This window comes from Rhinoraja longicauda, chromosome 16 (genome assembly GCF_053455715.1).
Source record: "Rhinoraja longicauda isolate Sanriku21f chromosome 16, sRhiLon1.1, whole genome shotgun sequence".
In the NCBI taxonomy this organism is placed as follows: Eukaryota; Metazoa; Chordata; class Chondrichthyes; order Rajiformes; family Arhynchobatidae; genus Rhinoraja; species Rhinoraja longicauda.
The window spans coordinates 31026177-31044440 of record NC_135968.1 but is presented as its reverse complement, the minus strand read 5'-3'; the positions used below and the strand labels follow the sequence as shown (position 1 = coordinate 31044440).

The 18264-nt window shown below is 48.5% G+C and overlaps 1 protein-coding gene across 6 annotated transcripts in view; it reads left to right on the top strand.

Annotated features, from left to right (window-relative positions):
- The window catches only part of LOC144601427 (fibroblast growth factor receptor 2-like), a 152499-nt gene that overhangs the window by 38546 nt on the left and 95689 nt on the right, over positions 1–18264 (top strand). For 5 of the 6 annotated variants that reach the window (XM_078413534.1, XM_078413533.1, XM_078413526.1 and 2 more), the window contains exon 3: positions 5429–5483. The exons of the other annotated variant lie outside the window; for it this stretch is intronic. The gene's annotated coding sequence lies outside the window, so the exon portion shown is untranslated. The remainder of the gene's footprint in view (positions 1–5428; positions 5484–18264) is intronic. 6 annotated transcript variants of the gene reach the window in all.

Sequence of the window (18264 nt, the reverse complement as noted above, 5' to 3'; positions counted from 1 at the left end):
CTTGATGGAAGTCAATTATCAGCAATTAAGGACCTAAAAAGCAGGAGCAGGCCATTCTGCTCCTCATGGTTTGCAGAAAACCACTTCTCAGCACTAACTTCATCCAACGATTCCCTTAATTATCCAAAATTCAGTAGATCTCTTTCCATTTAGTTTTATTTTTAAACCCTGGTGAGAGAGAAAAGAAGAGGATTAATTTCAAGTGATCAACTCTGGAAGGAAGGACAGGCCATTTATCAGTCAGGGAGGAACAGTGATAGCCGAACATTTGGATAACTGGATGGAAATCAGTGCTCATTTCTGCACATCGCTTTTGTCTGCTTCTGAGTGTTTCTGTCAGCTTTGGCCATGATTGATGTTTTTGGGAGGCTTTTAAAGAAGGTAAATCTGAGGCTGCCCTTAGATTACGATCCATAGAACCAACAAGGCAATGATCAGAAACCTCCGAAGTTGAGTGTTCATTACAGTCAGAGTTGTACAGTGCACAGACAGGCCCTTCAGCCAAACACGTCCATGCTGACCGTGATGTCCACCTTTGCCTATCCCATTGGGCCTGTATTCCTCTACTCATTTCCTATCTTGATAGCTGTCCAAAATTTCCTTGGGGGCATTCAAATTGGATCACTAGATTTGATGTGCATTGGGGTTGCAGTTGAACCAGGGATGCTGAGAAACATCTGGTATTTTAAAGAATGCGCGTGTATAAATGTTAAAGCTTACCTATGACACAGACTAGCTTCTTTCTCTTTTCAGTGGTGACCTGTTGCTGTCTTCTCAATAACTGCTAAGATGTGCATCTTCTTTTATTGAGGACCCTCAAACCTATACTAGAGGAGAAATGATAAGAGGTAAAGGGCGGCCAAAAGAATAATAAAATGAGAATGCTTGATTGTGGTTTTCTTTTGTATTTTGGCTGTATTTCCAGTTGTGCTCTGCTTTATTATCCATTTAAACATGTTATAAGTTTTGTTTGTATCATTGAATTCTGTTTATTTTTTCAGCAGCTAATTTTAATGTTCTGATAAAATGAATTTGGTTTACATAAATAGTTTTTCACTGCTTAGATTGTGATTTGTTGTTTAAAAACAATGTTCCATTGAAAGTAATTAAGTCATATTTTGATCATTTAATGGTCTTTTTTGCCTAACATAGTTGGGATACAATAAATAAATAATTGTATCTATTTGTTCCCAAACATAAACTGTCAACTTTCAAACTGCCAACAATTGAAGCTAAGAATCTCCAAACTTTGGGAAAATGGCTAAGGTCACGGCAAAGGGATGTGGCTCAACAGAGAAATGTGGAAACTTTTTCTGACCATTTTAAGCACTGCATAAACATTATGTACATTGTTTACCATTGAGTGTCAGAAACCTCCACCATATTATCTTGACTTTTACAACCCACTTGACATCCCTTTTTAAATATTTATAGTGACTAGTTGCTGACTGGCCCTGATTTTATGCAGGTTGTGTGGGGGGGGGGGGATGTGGTTAAAAATGAATCTTAGAACTCTCTGAATTGACTACATCAGTGATATGCTTGAGGTACCCCAAAATAATGGCCAGCATTATGCAGGCGTGTGTTTGATATATTCTTTCTCTCTTGATACCCACCACGGTTGATTTTCACAAAGACTTTTTGTCAAGTATAATATTATTTATCTGGTTTGTTATTAAGTAATCTAATAAATAGTCTGTAGAAAATGCACCAGGCCCCATCCAGAACTAGCAGTGCAGAAATGAATTAAAAAGGACAGGGGAGCACAAAACTTCAATGAACGTTGTAAATTGCCTTCTGCTCTAGGCATCTGGGCTTATTAATATAATCAATGTGAGGATATGGCTAAGGAGCAAAGGCTCAAACTCACAAAAAGGACATTTAGAACTGAGAGACAAAATTCTGTTGATGTAAGATTGACCACTGCACAGGACAATCTCCTGCAAAATCAATGAAAACCCAAAATCTGCTATCAGTTGAGAAACAATTGGATGAGATATTGTACTGGGTGAATCATGGCTGTTTTCAGCTGGAATGAATGAAGTCGAATGGTCTTCCCACACTTAATTATCTTGTGATTTAAGTATAGTTTTTCTTGCGGATTTACTCCGGGAATCTAATCATTTTTCAATATAGTGACAGTCCTCCTATGATTTGCACTGCATTGAATTGTAATTGGCTCAATCAACCAGAAAGATCCTTTCTTTGTGGCTTTGAAACCAGCACAGGAGGCAGTTGGTGAGCTAATCTGTCAGTAATGCCCCGCATTAGATAAAAATTGTATTTTAACTAACAGCTTGCCATTATCTTCAAGGGATGTATGATGACTATGCTGTCGTTTTTCTCAGTATCGAATTAGAGCCTTGTGTCAAAGTAGCATATTCTTCTGTTGCTGTAAGTTTTTCTGTGATAATTGGTTATTTTCAGTAATACATTTATCAATAGAGACAACAAAAAATGGTTGCTTCCATTTTAGAACATTACCTACTGAGATGGCATCATTAAGAGGAGCCATCTGCAATTTTCTATTATTTACATCTCTCACACCAATGCAATCAAAATTACCGAGTCATTTGATTTGTTGTTCTAACAAAAAATATTTCCTTTTTGCTTTTGTCACCTAAATGTTTCTATGGTTGAATGATTGTTGAAGTCAGCATCATATTTATGGTAAAATAGAATCTAATCCTATTTTGGGTATTAACTTGGGAACAAGATGAAATGGGGTCCTCTCACAAGATGATCTGAACTAGGAATGCTGATTTAGTCAAGCTGCCTCATTGTTTGCTGGCTCAGGAATGGCCAATGACACTTTTTTGTTTGTGTTCTTCACATGCATCAGCAAAGTGGATTAAGTTACAATCCTGATCCAGGCAAATAAAATGTAGAGATTGTGATCTGATGAGCTTCATCTGTGACGGGAAGAAATGCCTTGACAAGTTTCTGCAAAATATGGTTTTGATGGTATGGCTGCATGCTTTTCAGCAATGTTATTTTTGCAGACAATTTTTCATTATATGTAAAGAGGTACCTGTTAGATGAGTGATATATTTGTGATGCAAACAATGGTCAAAGCTCATATTTACCTGGACAGACTCTATTAATCCCGTATTCAGCATGACTATGACGCAATCCACACTATTTCCAGGTGGAGTTATATTATGGCAAATCATAAGGCTTCAGAATCTTGAGCAAAACACAAGGTGCTGGGTGAACTCAGTGGGATAGGCAGCATCAGTAGAGGGAATGGACAGATGACGTCCGTTCAGACTGTCCATTTCCCCCACAGAGGCTGTCTGACCTGCTGAGATCCTCCAGCACTATGTGTTATGCTCAAGATTACAGCATCTGCAGTTTCTTGGGTCCCCCATCATTACTCGGCCAGAGTGTTGTTATACTTTGAACATTTATGCTGCAGATTGCACGTTGATGCTGAATTAATGTATTGAGCCCCAGGACAAAAGGTTTTAATTGCAGATACAAAGTTCTACACTTGATAGAAATCTAAAAAATCTATCATGTTGGAGATGCCCAGCAACAACTGTGAGAGGAAAATAAACCCAGAAAATGTTGGAAATGCTTAGCATCATCTACCGAAAGAGAAACTGTTATAGTTTCAGGTTTTTCATAGATAGGTACTTTGCTTTTTTAATTCTATTCATTGAAACAGAATTTCAGAAATGTAATAAAGCATGCAGCCACTAATGTATAGCATGTTGAATACCACTCACTGAGACTGAGCAGGGTAGTCTACAGTGGCTAGTTGCTGGGGGGGTTTATAGAATTGATGGCTACAGAGTGTTTATCTGCCTGGAGAGCCTACATCTAGAGGGCATAATCTTGAGATGAGGCTGTAACCATATAGGACCAAGATGAGGAGAAAATTATTTTTGGAAATGTATTTTTGTTCCTTTTTGGAGTCTCCATCCCAGATGACCAGTCATTCAGTCATTAAGGTTTGTCTCATTAAGGGATCCAAGGAATAGAGGACTTGAGTTAAAGGATAAGTCACAATCTTATCAGACAGTGGGGCACATTGCAACTAGATGACTAAGTCCAGCTTCTATATCTTACACTCTTGCATCCAAACTGTTTGAAAACTATTCTAAGTTTTCAGAGAGCTTATTTGGCAGCAGTAATGAATGATTCATTCCTTAGAACACCTAATCATCACAATATATTTGACACACCAGCCTGCTTTTAAACCCGTCAATATTTTTAAAAAAACATATCATGATTATCTGCAGAAAACAGATGTGCCATTTTTAAAAAGAAAAGTTCATTATAACAGTATATTATATGTATAAACGAAAGTAAAGAACAATGAAAACTGTTCCAGTTGTATGTAACAACTTTGGATTTGATCACTGTTCGCCACAGTTTTCTCTGTGGAAAAGTTCTAATATTATGTAGTGCTTGTGCAAATAATTGTGGGAGGCCTATATGAGAAATACAATGCAGTAGCATTCCTTATTTTACTTTGTCTGAGCTTATGGGGATTCACTGCTGTGCTTAACTTCACTTTGAGAGAACTGGAAATACAAGCCAGTCATAAATTTAAGACAAAGGAACCCACTCCACTCCATAAGAATATGATTTTGAATAAAATCACAAAACTTTTAACAGTTTATTTCTTGATTATTTTCGAGACTTTTAAGCATGACCACAGCTGAAGTTATTGTCAAGGGCTAAGATGAAAAAAATCAAATCAACGGATGAAACTTGCAGGAAGGAACTGCAGATGCTGGTTTAAACCTAATCCGAAACGTCACCCATTCCTTCTCTCCAGAGATGCTGCCTGTCCTGCTGAGTTACTCCAGTTTTTTTGTGGCTATCTTCTCTAATAAAAGTTGTTTGGTTGGTGTGGAGGGAAGTCAAGTTTTTTTGGAACCCAGTCAACCAGTAAACCCTTGCTTTTCCTCTCTCTCCCTCCCTCCCCTTCCCAGTTCTCTGACCAGTCTGACTGTCCCTCTGATTACATTGTATCTCTGTCTGCTTTGTAGTCACCTTCTCCCAGCTAACAATGGGCTATTCATTTTCCTTGATCTGCATCTCTTTTGATCTCTTACATTCCTTATCTCTGTAATTCTCTCTTCCCTGATGCTCAGTTTGAGAAGGGGCTCGACCCAAAACGTCAACCATCTATCCAGAGATGCTGCCTGTCCCGCTGAGTTACTCCAGCATTTTGTATCTATCTTCAATAAAGGGAGTTAATTTTCAGTAATGTTTTTTGGATTTTTTACAGTTCTTTTTAAAAAATCAATCTGTAGGAAGTTTTATTGGACTAATATAGAGATTCCAAATTGTGATGACCTGTTTTGAACCCACATATCTCAATTCCAAATATGTAGTATTATGCAATTGGTAGTACCTTCTATAACATGGTAAAGACAGATGCTATTACAGTGACATTTTAATTCTCTACTAGGTTGGAGACGTAACTGAGCAAATGGACTGAACTGTGATTGAAGATTACAAGAGAGGTAAATAAATTGAATCAATTAATTTTTTCAGAAGGCTTGCGCTCAATACCTCGACTTGTGCTAACTAGTTTTACACATTATCGTGAATTTCGCATCCATGTATTGAAAGGATGGCTCAGTCTGAAGAAGGGTCTCGACTCGAAACGTCACCCATTCCTTCTCTCCAGAGATGCCGCCTGTCCTGCTGAGTTACTCCAGCATTTTGAGTCTATCTTATTGAAAGGATGGATTGTTTTGTTAAGGTCCATTTAGACAACATCAACCACATTGTTCATATTGACCCTCCTTGTTAGCTCCTCAAAAGACATAGGTTAGTCAGACAAGAACTTCCCCAAACCAACTCTGCTAACTGTTCTTGTTAAATCTGTGCCTTTCTTAATGATGCTTGATGTTGTCTTCCTGAATTGATGCCAATAAATTTCCCATTATTAAAGCCTGTCTTTTAAAATAAATTACAACATCAGAAGTCTTTTTCTTCAGTGGCATCATTCCTGTAGCCAGGAAGAATTGGAAAATGACCAGAGCTCGGCAATTTACTCCCTTGCTTCCAAAACCTGATATATTTCATTTGAGGCCAGCTACTTACTCACTTTCATACTTGCTAAATCCCTTAATTCTTTCTCTCTCATTATATTCATCTTAGTAAACATGTCGTACTCTTCCTCCTGAACTAGAAAATCAGACCCTTCTCCCCATACTGTGAAGCATCGCAGAAACTTCATTAAGAATCTAATCTATAGACACTGCTTCCACACATTGGCTGACCTTTTGATTCATAATAGATCCTGCTCCTTCCTTCATTATCTCTCTCTTAGATCTTAATACTTGATTTTCTCCATATTGGGGAAAAAGATCTGACTGTGTAGCCTATCTATTGCCTCTCATAGTTTAATATACTTCTATCAGGTTTCCCCGCAACCTCTGGCATTCCAGAGAAAATAATCAAAGTCTGTCCAATCTCTCCCTGTAGCTGAAAGCATCATTCTGGTAAAGTTCCTCAGCACCCTTTCCAAAGCCTCCACATCCTTCCTGTAAGGGGACGACCAGAACTGCACGCAGTACTCCAAATGCATCCATATCCCACTGTCTACCTTGTCTTTCACATAATCCGTGACCTCAGCGATCCGGGTGCCATCTGGTACTTAATACCAACACGTCGACGTTTATATCCAAGTCTTTTATGTATATCACAAACAACATAGGTTCATAGGATCCCTACGCAACTCCTCTGGTGACGGAACTCTAGCTTGATTATTGTCTTTCCACTACAAACCTCTGGCTTCTATCAGCAAGACAGTTCTGAATCCATATGACCACTCTTAATCCTGTGCATCTTAATCCTCTGGATCAGCCTACTGGGGGACTTTATCAAATGCCTTACTAAAATCCATGTGGAAGTCTGAAGAAGGGTCTCGACCCGAAACGTCAGCAATTCCTTCTCTCCAGAGAAGTTCCATGTAGACAACACCCACTGCCCTCATCGATCACTTTTGTCACCTCCTCAAAAACTTCGATCAAGTTAGTAAGACACGACCTGCCATGTACAAAGCCATGCTGACTGTCCCTAATTAATCCATTCTCTTCCAAATGGGAGTATATCCTAGCCCAAAGAATAATCTCCAATAGTTTCCCTATCGCTGACTTGAGGCTCACCAGCCTATAATTCCCTGGATTCTCTCTTCTTCTCTTCTTCTCCTCTAAAGGAACAACATTAACTACAGTCCACCAATCCCATCAGTTCCTGAGAATTTATCCACCTTAATGGTCTTAAAGAGCCCCAGCATCTCTCTTCCACAATCTCAAACTGTCTCTGCATATGTATTTTCCACAATAATCTCAATGTCCTCCATGCCCTTCTCCTTGGTGAAAACAGGTGCAAAGTGCTCTTTTAGTACCTCACCTACTTCCCCAGTCTCCATCCACAAATTCCATTCTTGACCCTGAGTGATCCTACATTAAAAAAACATGATTTTCTTTTATCTGACATCCCAAAGCTATTTTGTGGCCCCTTTTGGCTCTACAAATAGCCCGTTTGTGTTCTTTCCTCCTTTCTTTATATTCCTCAAAGGCCTTGGGTGATTCCAACCTCTAAAACCTTACATGTGCTTCCCTTTTCTTTTTGACCAAATTTACAACGTCTTTAGTTATCCAAGCTTCACTTACTTTGCTGTCCTTATCCCTCCTCCTCACTGGAACATGTTCTTTTGAACTTTGATGAACTTGTTTTTAAAATCTCCCACATGTCTGATGCAGACCTCCCCAATAACAATTGCCCCAGTGTAATCTCCAGAACTCCTGCCTAATAAAGTTGTAGTTTGCCTTACTCAATTTAGTACTTTCTTGCAAACTCCAGCCTTCTCCTTATTCAAACAATCAGAACTTATGGAGTTGCGATCATTCTCTCCAAAATGCTTTCACTGAAACACTGATCATTTCAGGTTCATTTCTAACTCAAGGTCCAGTATGTTCCCTTCTCAGGTTGGATTATCCACTTACTATTTCAGGAAATCCTCTTCGATACACCTCACACATTCTGCCCCATCTAAACCTTCAGCACTGAGCAAGTCCCAGTCAATATTGAGGAAGTCTGAAGAAGGGTCTCAACCCGAAACGTCAACCATTCCTTCTCTCCAGAGATGCTGCCTGTCCCGCTGAGTTACTCCAGCATTTTGTGTCTATCTTGGGGACGTTAAAGTCGCCCACTAAGGCCACCTTGTTTGGCATCTTTTAGTAATCTGTCTACATGTTTGTCCCTATCTCCCGATTATTGTACACGAGACAGGCGTGGACCCTTTGGGTCCAAATCTCTCCTGTGGGCACGGCAACCCTTCGTGCAAACCTCTCCTGTGGCCAGCAGCAGGAGAGCTCTCCTCGCCCCCCCATTGGCCACCACTCCCGTCACTCGTGCGGGTCCTGCCCCCCTCCGATCGGCAACCCTTCCCCAACTGCGCGGATGCGGCGGCCATCTACATAATTTATTAAACGTTTCAGCCCATCGGCTCAGCAGCCCGCCCCCCTCTCATTGGCCGCTACTCTCATCACTCTGGCGGGTCCCACCCCCGGCGGCCATCGTTGGCACCCCCCCCCCCCCCCCCCCCCCCATTGGCTGGCATTTCCGTCACTCGGGCAAGTCCCATTGTGTCGTCGAACGAGGATGACGGCCAGGAGAAATGGAAAAGTTACTTTTAAAAACTTTAAAAAGATGATTTTTTTAAGTTTAAAAAGTGAAAAACTTAAAAAATATAACAACCATTTGAACCACCCTGCTGTGTACGGGGCTGCATACGGAGGACCAACAGCATATTAGGCAGGTGGCCATAATGTTTTGGCTGATCGGTGTATATATATATATATATATATATACACACACACACACACACACACACATACACAATATGAGAGTTTTAGTAAGATAGATAGATAGATAGATAGATAGATAGATAGATAGATAGATAGATAGATAGATAGATAGATAGATAGATAGATAGATAGATAGATAGATAGATAGATAGTTAGATTAGATAAGATAGATAGATAGATAGGAACAGCACCTCATATTTTGCTTGTGTAGCTTACAAGCCAACAGTATGAACATTGAATTCACAAATTTTAGGTAACTATGCCCACTTTCTCTCTCTCCCCCACCGTCCCCCCCTACCTGAATAACATCTATTTCTCCCTTCCCCATTCCCTTCCATCTACATTTTTTCCTCTAGCTTCACAATTCACAACACTTCAATCCTTATGTCCCACTTTCTATCTTGATATCTCTGGTCTGTCCAACTATCTGCCTATCAACTCCCCCTCCCCCTCATCTGTATCCACCCAAGTCGCACGGTTCTCGTTCTCAACTAGCAAATAGCGAATTTATATCTATCTTTGGTATAAACCAGCAACTAGGGTTGCCAATTTTCTCACTCCCAAATACGGGACAAGGCGCCCCACATGACCTCACCCAGCCAGCGGCCACGTGCTCCCGCTCCACCCAATGGCTGCCGCCCGGGCTGTGAGGCAGATTGCTATGCAACCTCAGTTAGGCGAAAACACTCGGCCCCACTTCCCGAACACACTCCGTTAGCCTACATTGTCGGGGCCTACACTCCGTTAACCTACACTGTCCAGAGATAGACACAAAATGCTGGATTAACTCAGCGGGTCTGGCAGCATCTCGGGAGAGAAGGAATGGGTGACGTTTCGGGTCGAGACCCTCAGTCTGAAGGGTCTCACCTGAAACGTCACCCATCTTCTGCTGGACCTCCATGAGGCGGGCGGTGAGGACTTCGCCATGGACGACGAGGGTGACGAAAGTATTCACAAACTGAAGGAGAAGGCAAAGAAGAGAAAGGGGTGAGGATTTGGCTCTGAGGAAGGTGCTCGATCCAGGCTGCGAGAAGACCGACTCCGTGGAGCAAGATGGTGACGAGCCAGGCACTCAACACTCGGTGAAGTGTTGGATCCTGTTTGTGACCGGGGTCCATGTGGAAGCCACCGAGGAGGACATCCGCGACAAGTTTGCCGAGTACAGTGAGATCAAGAGCCTGCACCTCAACCTAGACCGGCACACCGGCTACCTCAAGGGCTGCGCTCTGGTGGAGTATGAGACCTAGGCTATGAGGAGGCGCAGGCGGCCATGGAGGGTTTGAACGGGTCGGAGCTGGCCAGGCAGCCCATCAGGGTGGACTGGGACTTCGTCAGGGGGCCCCCTAGGTGCAAGAGGCATAATGGCCGCAGATTTGGGTTGTGCAAAATAACACTCAGAAATAAAGTATTTTAGTTTTTTTTTAAATCTTCAATCTGAAGAAGGGTCTCGACCGAAACGTCACCCATTCCTTCTCTCCCGAGATGCTGCCCGTCCCGCTGAGTTACTCCAGTACTTTGTGTCTACCGTCGATTTTAACCAGCATCTGCAGTTTTTTTCCTACAGCTCCCCAGGCCTAATACAGGACAAGGGCGGTCCCGTACGGGATAAACCAATTTAACCCAAAATACGGGATGTCCCGGTTAATATGGGACAGTTGGCAACCCTACTGCAGTTCCTTTTTATGACATTTTATCTTCTTTTCGGCTGATTGTTTCTTTCAAGCTTAAACTATGTGGTGCAGAATCATTACAACCCTCTTTAACTGTTTTTTCATTAAATATGGGATTTTAAAAAACACACTTTCATTAAAAGGCCCCAAGTGTCTAATACTGTATTGGATGCGCACTTGAAATTTAGTGTATAATTAAATTATCTGCCACTTTAGATTAAGCTAACATGTATCTAAAGATATTCATGACTTTATTAAAAATCCAGTTTAGTTTTTAAGCATGCCAAAGTGACTTTAGTGCAACCATCTAATTTGCTTAAAGATAATGCACCTATTGCTGTGGGAGAGTAGGCATGACCAATTGCAATAATACTGTAGGATCAAGATGGAATAAATGAGGTAAATTGCCATGTCTGGATTAAATACTGGCAATTTTTCATGTCTGAAGAAGTTTCCTGCTTCTCCCACATTTACTTTTAACTATTTTGGAATCATTTCTGTGCTTTATAATATACTGGAGAAACTCCTCAGATTTTCTGCCTCCGTGGGGTAGTTTACTGTGATGTACTTAGTTTAATCAATAGAACCTTTCAGTAGGTTTTCTTGTTTATGTACTCTTGGCATTGGAAAATTGTTAGTAACTATTTGACCTCGTGAGCAAGCACAGTGCTCCCAGGGAATGATTCTGTTGCAATTCCTGCATGTGGGAACAAGACGTTGAACAGCAAAAGCTGCTTACTGTCAGCCATGTGTGTTGAAAGAAGAATGGAATGCAGTCCTTCGACCTGGATTCAAGACAGTAGGAACACTATTGGCTAATCACATGGACACCCAGTGTGGTACAAATCTGGACTTGTTGGAAGAGGAGCCCTGCAAGAGAGTTCCAGCAATGTAGATATGTAACACATTACATACATAACCACATTTGCTATATTCCCTTCGGAGATTGAAGGAGACCATTTCTGTCCATCGAGTCCATGCTATGTTATAGAGCTTTCCAATTTCCCAATAATTTTTCCAATAACCTATGCTTCTCACATTCCCATCAACTAACCCCAAATTGAGCCAAACCAAAGCAAATGCAGCCTCAACCGACATGCAATGCAAGATGGTTCATAGTTTATGAATGCATAACACTAAACAGACCAATGCATGTGTACAAACCAGAAAAAAAAACTCCCGATAAGAAGATAAATGCTGGCTGGGCACAATCCAGCCTAACCTATGGGATTGAAGTTATGTTGATATATGCCAGTGTTTCTGTTCTCTTTCTTCATCCAACATCATAATGAAAACTTATCATATACTGGACACAAAATGAATTGTTGGCAAGACTCTTAATAGTTTTTGAAATACCAACAAGCTGGGTTGAAGCATATTACACCGACGTGAGTGCAGAAATTTGCATTAGTGATCCTTAATCATCGTGCAGATCAAATGCATCGGGAAATCATAACTAGGATGTGTAGGAAAGAATTGCAGATGCTTGTTTAAATCGAAAATAGACACAAAATGCTGAAGCAACTCAGAGAAGGAACGGGTGATGTTTTGGGTTGAAACCCTTCACCAGTGGGACTACAGTAACTAGGATATTGGCTATTGTCCTTGATTAAATTTATGTAAATTGAACAGTTATTATGTTCCCCAGACAGAAGCTGTGTTACATTGCCAGTATCATGAAGAGGTTGCTTTTTGGCCCAGATATAATATGCCTGAAATTGTAAATATGCACTCCTTCATAAACTAAAAGTATTTACGTCTATCTTCAAAATTGTTCATCTATAATCACTGCAGATATAGTTATTTTTATATAGATACTAGCACAAGTGTGCCCGTTGGGCCCGTCCTCGTAGGGTTTCCATTGTAACCGGGAGGGGAGTGGGGGGGAGGAGGGGAGGGGGAGGGAGGAGGGGAGGGGGGAGAGGGATAGGGGGGAGGGGGAGGGAGGGGGGAGGGGAGGGGGGAAGGGGGGAAGAGGGAGGGGGTAGGGGGGGAGGGGGAGGGAGGGGGGAGGGGAAGGAGGGAGGGAGGGGGACCTCCCCTCTTCCCAGTACCCCTCTTTCCCCGTTGGGCCTGTCCTCATAGGGTTTCCATTGTAACCGGGAGGAGGGGAGGGAGGGAAGGGGGAGGGGAGGAGGGGAGGGGGGAGGGGGGAGGGGGGAAGGTGGGAAGGTGGGGGGAGGGGGTAGGGTGAGGGGGGAGGGGGAAGAGGGGAGGGAGGGGGGACCTCCCCTTTTCCCAGTATCCCTCTTTCCCCAGTATCCCTCTTTCCCCGTTGGGCCCGTCCTCGTAGGGTTTCCATTGTAACCGGGAGGGAGGAGGGAGGTGTGCAGGGAGGAGGGGAGGGGGAGGGAGGGGGGGGAGGGGAGGGGGGAAGCGGGGAGGGGGGAGGGGGGAGAGGGGGGATTGGACACATTAGAGGCAGATAACATGTTCCCAATGTTAGGGGAGTCCAGAACAAGGGGCCACAGTTTGAGAATAAGGGGTAGGCCATTTAGAACGGAGATGAGGAAGAACTTTTTCAGTCAGAGGGTGGTGAAGGTGTGGAATTCTCTGCCTCAGAAGGCAGTGGAGGCCAGTTCGTTGGATGCTTTCAAGAGAGAGCTGGATAGAGCTCTTGAGGATAGTGGAGTGAGGGGGTATGGGGAGAAGGCAGGAACGGGGTACTGATTGAGTGATCAGCCATGATCGCATTGAATGGCGGTGCTGGCTCGAAGGGCTGAATGGCCTACTCCTGCACCTATTGTCTATTGTCTATTGTCTATTGTCCCCTTTTCCCAGTACCCCTCTTTTCCCGTTGGGCCCATCCCCGTAGGGTTTCCATTGTAACTGGGAGGGGGGGAGGGAGGGTGGAAGGAGGGAAGGGGGAGGGAGGGGGACCTCCCGTTTTCCCAGTACCCCTCTTTCCCCGTTGGGCCCGTCCTCGTAGGGTTTCCATTGTAACCGGGAGGGGGGGAGGGAGGGAGGAGGGAGGTGTGGAGGGAGGAGGGGAGGGAGGTGGAGTGGAGGGGGTAAGGGGGGAGGGGATGGGGAAGGGGGGAGGGGGTTGGGGGGGGAGGGGAGGGGGGATGGAGGGGAGGGGGGATGGAGGGGGACCTCCTCTTTTCCCAGTACCCCTCTTTCCCCGTTGGTCCCGTCCCCGTAGGGTTTCCATTGTAACCGGGAGGCGGGGAGGGAGGGGGGAGGGAGGGAGGAGGGGAAGGGGATGGAGGGGGAGGGGAGGGGAGGGGGGGATGGGGGAAGGGGGGGAGGTGGAGGGAGGGGGGAGGGAGAGGGGAAGGGGGGAGGGAGGGGGACCTCCCCTTTTCCCAGTACCCCTCTTTCCCCATTGGGCCCATCCCCGAGGGGTGAGGGAGGTGGGGAGGGATGGGGAGGGAGTTGGGAAGGAGTGGGGAGGAAGGGGTTGAGGGGGGAAGGGGGACCTCCCCTTTCTTTTTTCGCAACATTTGCCCCGGTGGCGACCAAATTAAATGAAAATATCGCGGCCGGTTAGCCGGGAGGTTGGTGATCAAGGCGGTGCAAAAACCGTGGCGCGACTGTTTACCGTTTTGCCGAAATCACTGATACAAATAAACATGTAACAAACATATTGATATATTCACAAGATCTGAGTTTTAATAGTATACTAGCACAAGTGTGCCCGTTGGGCCCGTCCTCGTAGGGTTTCCACTGTAGCCGGGAGGGGAGTGGGGGGGAGGAAAGGGGGAGGGTTGGGGGGAGGGAAGGGGGAGGGAGGAGGGGAGGGGGAGGGAGGGGGGAGGGGAGGGGGAAAGGGGGGGGAGGGAGAGGGGAGGGAGCGGGGCAGGGGGGAGGGAGGGGGCAGAGAGGGGGGGATGGGAGGGGAGGGGGTGGGAGAGGGGAGGGAGGGGGTAGGGGGAGGGAGAGGGGGGGGAGGGGGAAGGGGGGAGGGGAGGGAGGAGGACCTCCCCTTTTCCCAGTACCCCTCTTTCCCCGTTGTGCCCGTCCTCGTAGGGTTTCCATTGTAACCGGGAGGGGAGTGGGGGGGAGGGAAGGGGGAGGGAGGGAGGAGGGGAGGGGGAGGGAGGGGGGGAGGGAAGGGGGGAGGGAGGGGGGTAGGGGGAGGGAGGGGGGGTGGGGGAGGGAGGGGGGAGAGAGGGAGGGGGAGGGGGGAGGGAAGGGGAGGGGGAGGGAGAGGGGAGGGAGGTGGGTAGGGGGGGAGGGAGCGGAGCGGGGAGGGAGGGGGACCTCCCCTTTTCCCAGTACCCCTCTTTCCCCATTGGGCCCGTCCTCGTAGGGTTTCCATTGTAACCGGGAGGAGGGGAGGGAGGGAAGGGGGAGGGAGGGAGGAGGGAAGTGTGGATGGAGGAGTGGAGGGGGAGGGAGGGGGGGAAGGGGGGGAGAGGGGAGGGAGAGGGGAGGGAGGCGGGTAGCGGGGGGAGGGGGGGGGGGAGGGGGGAGGGGGGAAGGGGGGAGGGATGGGGACCTCCCCTTTTCCCAGTACCCCTCTTTCCCCGTTGGGCCCGTCCTCGTAGGGTTTCCATTGTAACCGGGAGGAGGGGAGGGAGGGAAGGGGGAGGGAGGGAGGAGGGAAGTGTGGAGGGAGGAGGGGAGGGGGGGAAGGGGGGAGGGAGGCGGGTGGAGGGGGGAGGGAGGGGGAGGGAGGGGGAGGGGAGGGAGGGGGAGGGGAGGGAGGGGGAGGGGAGGGAGGGGATGGGGAGGGAGGGGGACCTCCCCTTTTCCCAGTACCCCTCTTTCCCCGTTGGCCCGTCCTCGTAGGGTTTCCATTGTAACCGGGAGGAGGGGAGGGAGGGAAGGGGGAGGGAGGGAGGAGGGAGGTGTGGAGGGAGGAGGGGAGGGGGAGGGAGGGGGGAGGGGGAAGGGGAGAGGGGTAGGGGGGAGGGGGAGGGAGGGGTGGAGGGGAAGGGGGAGGGAGGGGGACCTCCCCTTTTCCCAGTACCCCTCTTTCCCCGTTGGGCCCGTCCTCGTAGGGTTTCATTGTAACCGGGAGGGGAGGGAGGGAGGGAGGAGGGAGGTGTGGAGGGAGGTGTGGAGGGAGGAGGGGAGGGGGAGGGAGGGGATGGGGGTGGAGGGGGGAAGGGGGGAGGGGGGAGGGAGAGGGGAGGGAGGTGGGTAAGGGGGGAGGGGGAGGGAGGGGGGAACGGGGAGGGAGGGGGACCTCCCCTTTTCCCAGTACCCCTCTTTCCCCGTTGGGCCCGTCCCCGTAGGATTTCCATTGTAACCGGGAGAGGGGAGGGAGGGTGGAAGGAGGGGGGAGGGGGAGAGGGATGGAAGGGTGGAGGGAGGGGGGAGGGATTGGGGGAGGGAGGGATGGAGGGAAGGAGGGAGTGGGGGGAGTTAGGGGGGGATGGGTGAGGGAGGGGGGAGGGAGTTGGGGAGGGAGGGGGAGGAGGGGGGAGGGAGTGGGGATGGAGGTGGGAAGGAGGGGGGATGAAGGGGTTGAGGGGGGAAGGGGGACCTCCCCTTTTCCCAGTACCCCTCTTTCCCCCACCACCAAGCCCCCTCCGCAACGACCCCTGTTGTCCCCCTCCCCAGTCCCCCTTCGTGGATGGGGGACCGAGCTCAGGGGTTACCGAGCTTTTGCGGTTGCAGCTCCTAGACTGTGGAACAGCATCCCTCTCCCCATCAGCACTGCCCCCTCCATCCACTCCTTTAAGTCCAGACTCAAAACCTATTTCTACTCCCTAGCGTTTGAGGCTCATTGAGGAGGTACTGTGAACTGTTTGCGTGCCATTGTATATTTCATTTTTTTCCTTAGTACCTAATCAGATGTACAGCACTTTGGTCAACGTGGGTTGTTTTTAAATGTGCTATACAAATAAAATTGACTTGACTTGACCAAGTGCTTCTCACGGCGATCTGTATTCGCAACAATGTATCACCCATCTCACAGGGGCATTGTGACATCATAAGCTGAAGACCTTCAATAAATCCGCACCACAGCGCCTGTATTCGCAACAATGTATCCCCATCTCACAGGGGCATTGTGACATCATAATCTGAAGTCCTTCAATAAATCCGCACCACAGCGCCCCCTATAAATTAGGGGGGGGGGGGGAGCGCTTTAAAACCTCTGTAACTTAAAAAACATGCGACCGAATTAAATAAAAAATAATATTCCAGCAGATAACCGCGTGGTGATTAAGGTGGTGCAAAAATCGTGGCGCTACGGTTCACCGTTTTGACGAAATCAGAGAAACCGTTGTTACGCGCATACCAGGTCAAACCCAAAAAATATATATACACAAGATCTGAGTTTTAATAGTATACTAGCACAAGTGTGCCCGTTGGGCCCGTCCTCGTAGGGTTTCCATTGTAACCGGGAGGGGAGTGGGGGGAGGGAAGGGGGAGGGAGGGAGGAGGGAGGTGTGGAGGGGGGAGGGAGGGGGGGGGAGGGGGGGAGGGAGGGGCGAGGGGGAGGGAGGGGCGAGGGGAGGGGGAAGGGGTGGGAGGGGGGAGGGAGGGAGGGGGAGGGAGGGGGAAGGGGAGGGAGGGGGAGGGATGAGGGGAGAGGGGAGGGGGAAGGGGGAGGGAGGGGGACCTCCCCTTTTCCCAGTACCCCTCTTTCCCCGTTGGGCCCGTCCTCGTAGGGTTTCCATTGTAACCGGGAGGAGGGTAGGGAGGGAAGGGGGAGGGAGGGAGGTGTGGAGGGAGGAGGGGAGGGGGAGGGGAGGGGGGGAGGGGGGAAGGGGGAGGGAGTGGGAGGGAGGGGGGTAGGGGGGGAGGGAGGGGGGAAGGGGGAGGGAGGGGGACCTCCCCTTTTCCCAGTACCCCTCTTTCCCCGTTGGGCCCGTCCTCGTAGGGTTTCCATTGTAACCGGGAGGAGGGGAGGGAGGGAAGGGGAGGGAGGGAGGAGGGAGGTGTGGAGGGAGGAGGGGAGAGGGAGGGGAGGGGAGGGGGGGAAGGGGGAGGGAGAGGGGAGGGAGGGGGGTAGGGGGGGAGGGAGAGGGGTAGGGGGGAGGGAGGGGAGGGGGGAAGGGGAGGGAGAGGTGAGGGAGGGGGGGGAGGGGGGAGGGAGGGGGAGGGAGGGGGAAGGGGGAGGGAGGGGGAAGGGGGAGGGAGGGGGACCTCCCCTTTTCCCAGTACCCCTCTTTCCCCGTTGGGCCCGTCCTCGTAGGGTTTCCATTGTAACCGGGAGGAGGGGAGGGAGGGAAGGGGAGGGAGGGAGGAGGGAGGAGGGGAGGGGGAGGGGGGGAGGGGGAAGGGGGAGGGAGGGGGGGAGGGAGGGGGGAGGTGAGGGAGGGAGGGGGACCTCCCCTTTTCCCAGTAGCCCTCTTTCCCCGCTGGGCCCGTCCTCGTAGGGTTTCCATTGTAACCGGGAGGGGAGTGGGGGGGAGGGAAGGGAGGAGGGAGGTGTGGAGGGGGGAGGGGAGGGGGAGGGAGGGGGAGGGGAGGGGGGGAAGGGGGCGAGGGGGGAAGGGGGGGAGGGAGGGGAGGGAGGGGAGGGAGGGAGGGGGACCTCCCCTTTTCCCAGTACCCCTCTTTCCCCATTGGGCCCGTCCCCGTAGGGTTTCCATTGTAACTGGGAGGCGGGGTGGGAGGGGGGAGGGAGGGAGGAGGGGAGGGGGATGGAGGGGGGGAGGGGAGGGGAGGGGGGAAGGGGTGGGAGGAAGGGGTTGAGGGGGGAAGGGGGACCCTCCCCTTTCTTTTTTCGAAACACTTGCCCCGGTGGCCCACGAGCATAGGGGCCCCATGCTGATCTGTGTATGTTAAGTGACTTGCAATAAAAAAACATAACTTTAAAAAACAATCAGTTGCTTTTCGCAACAATG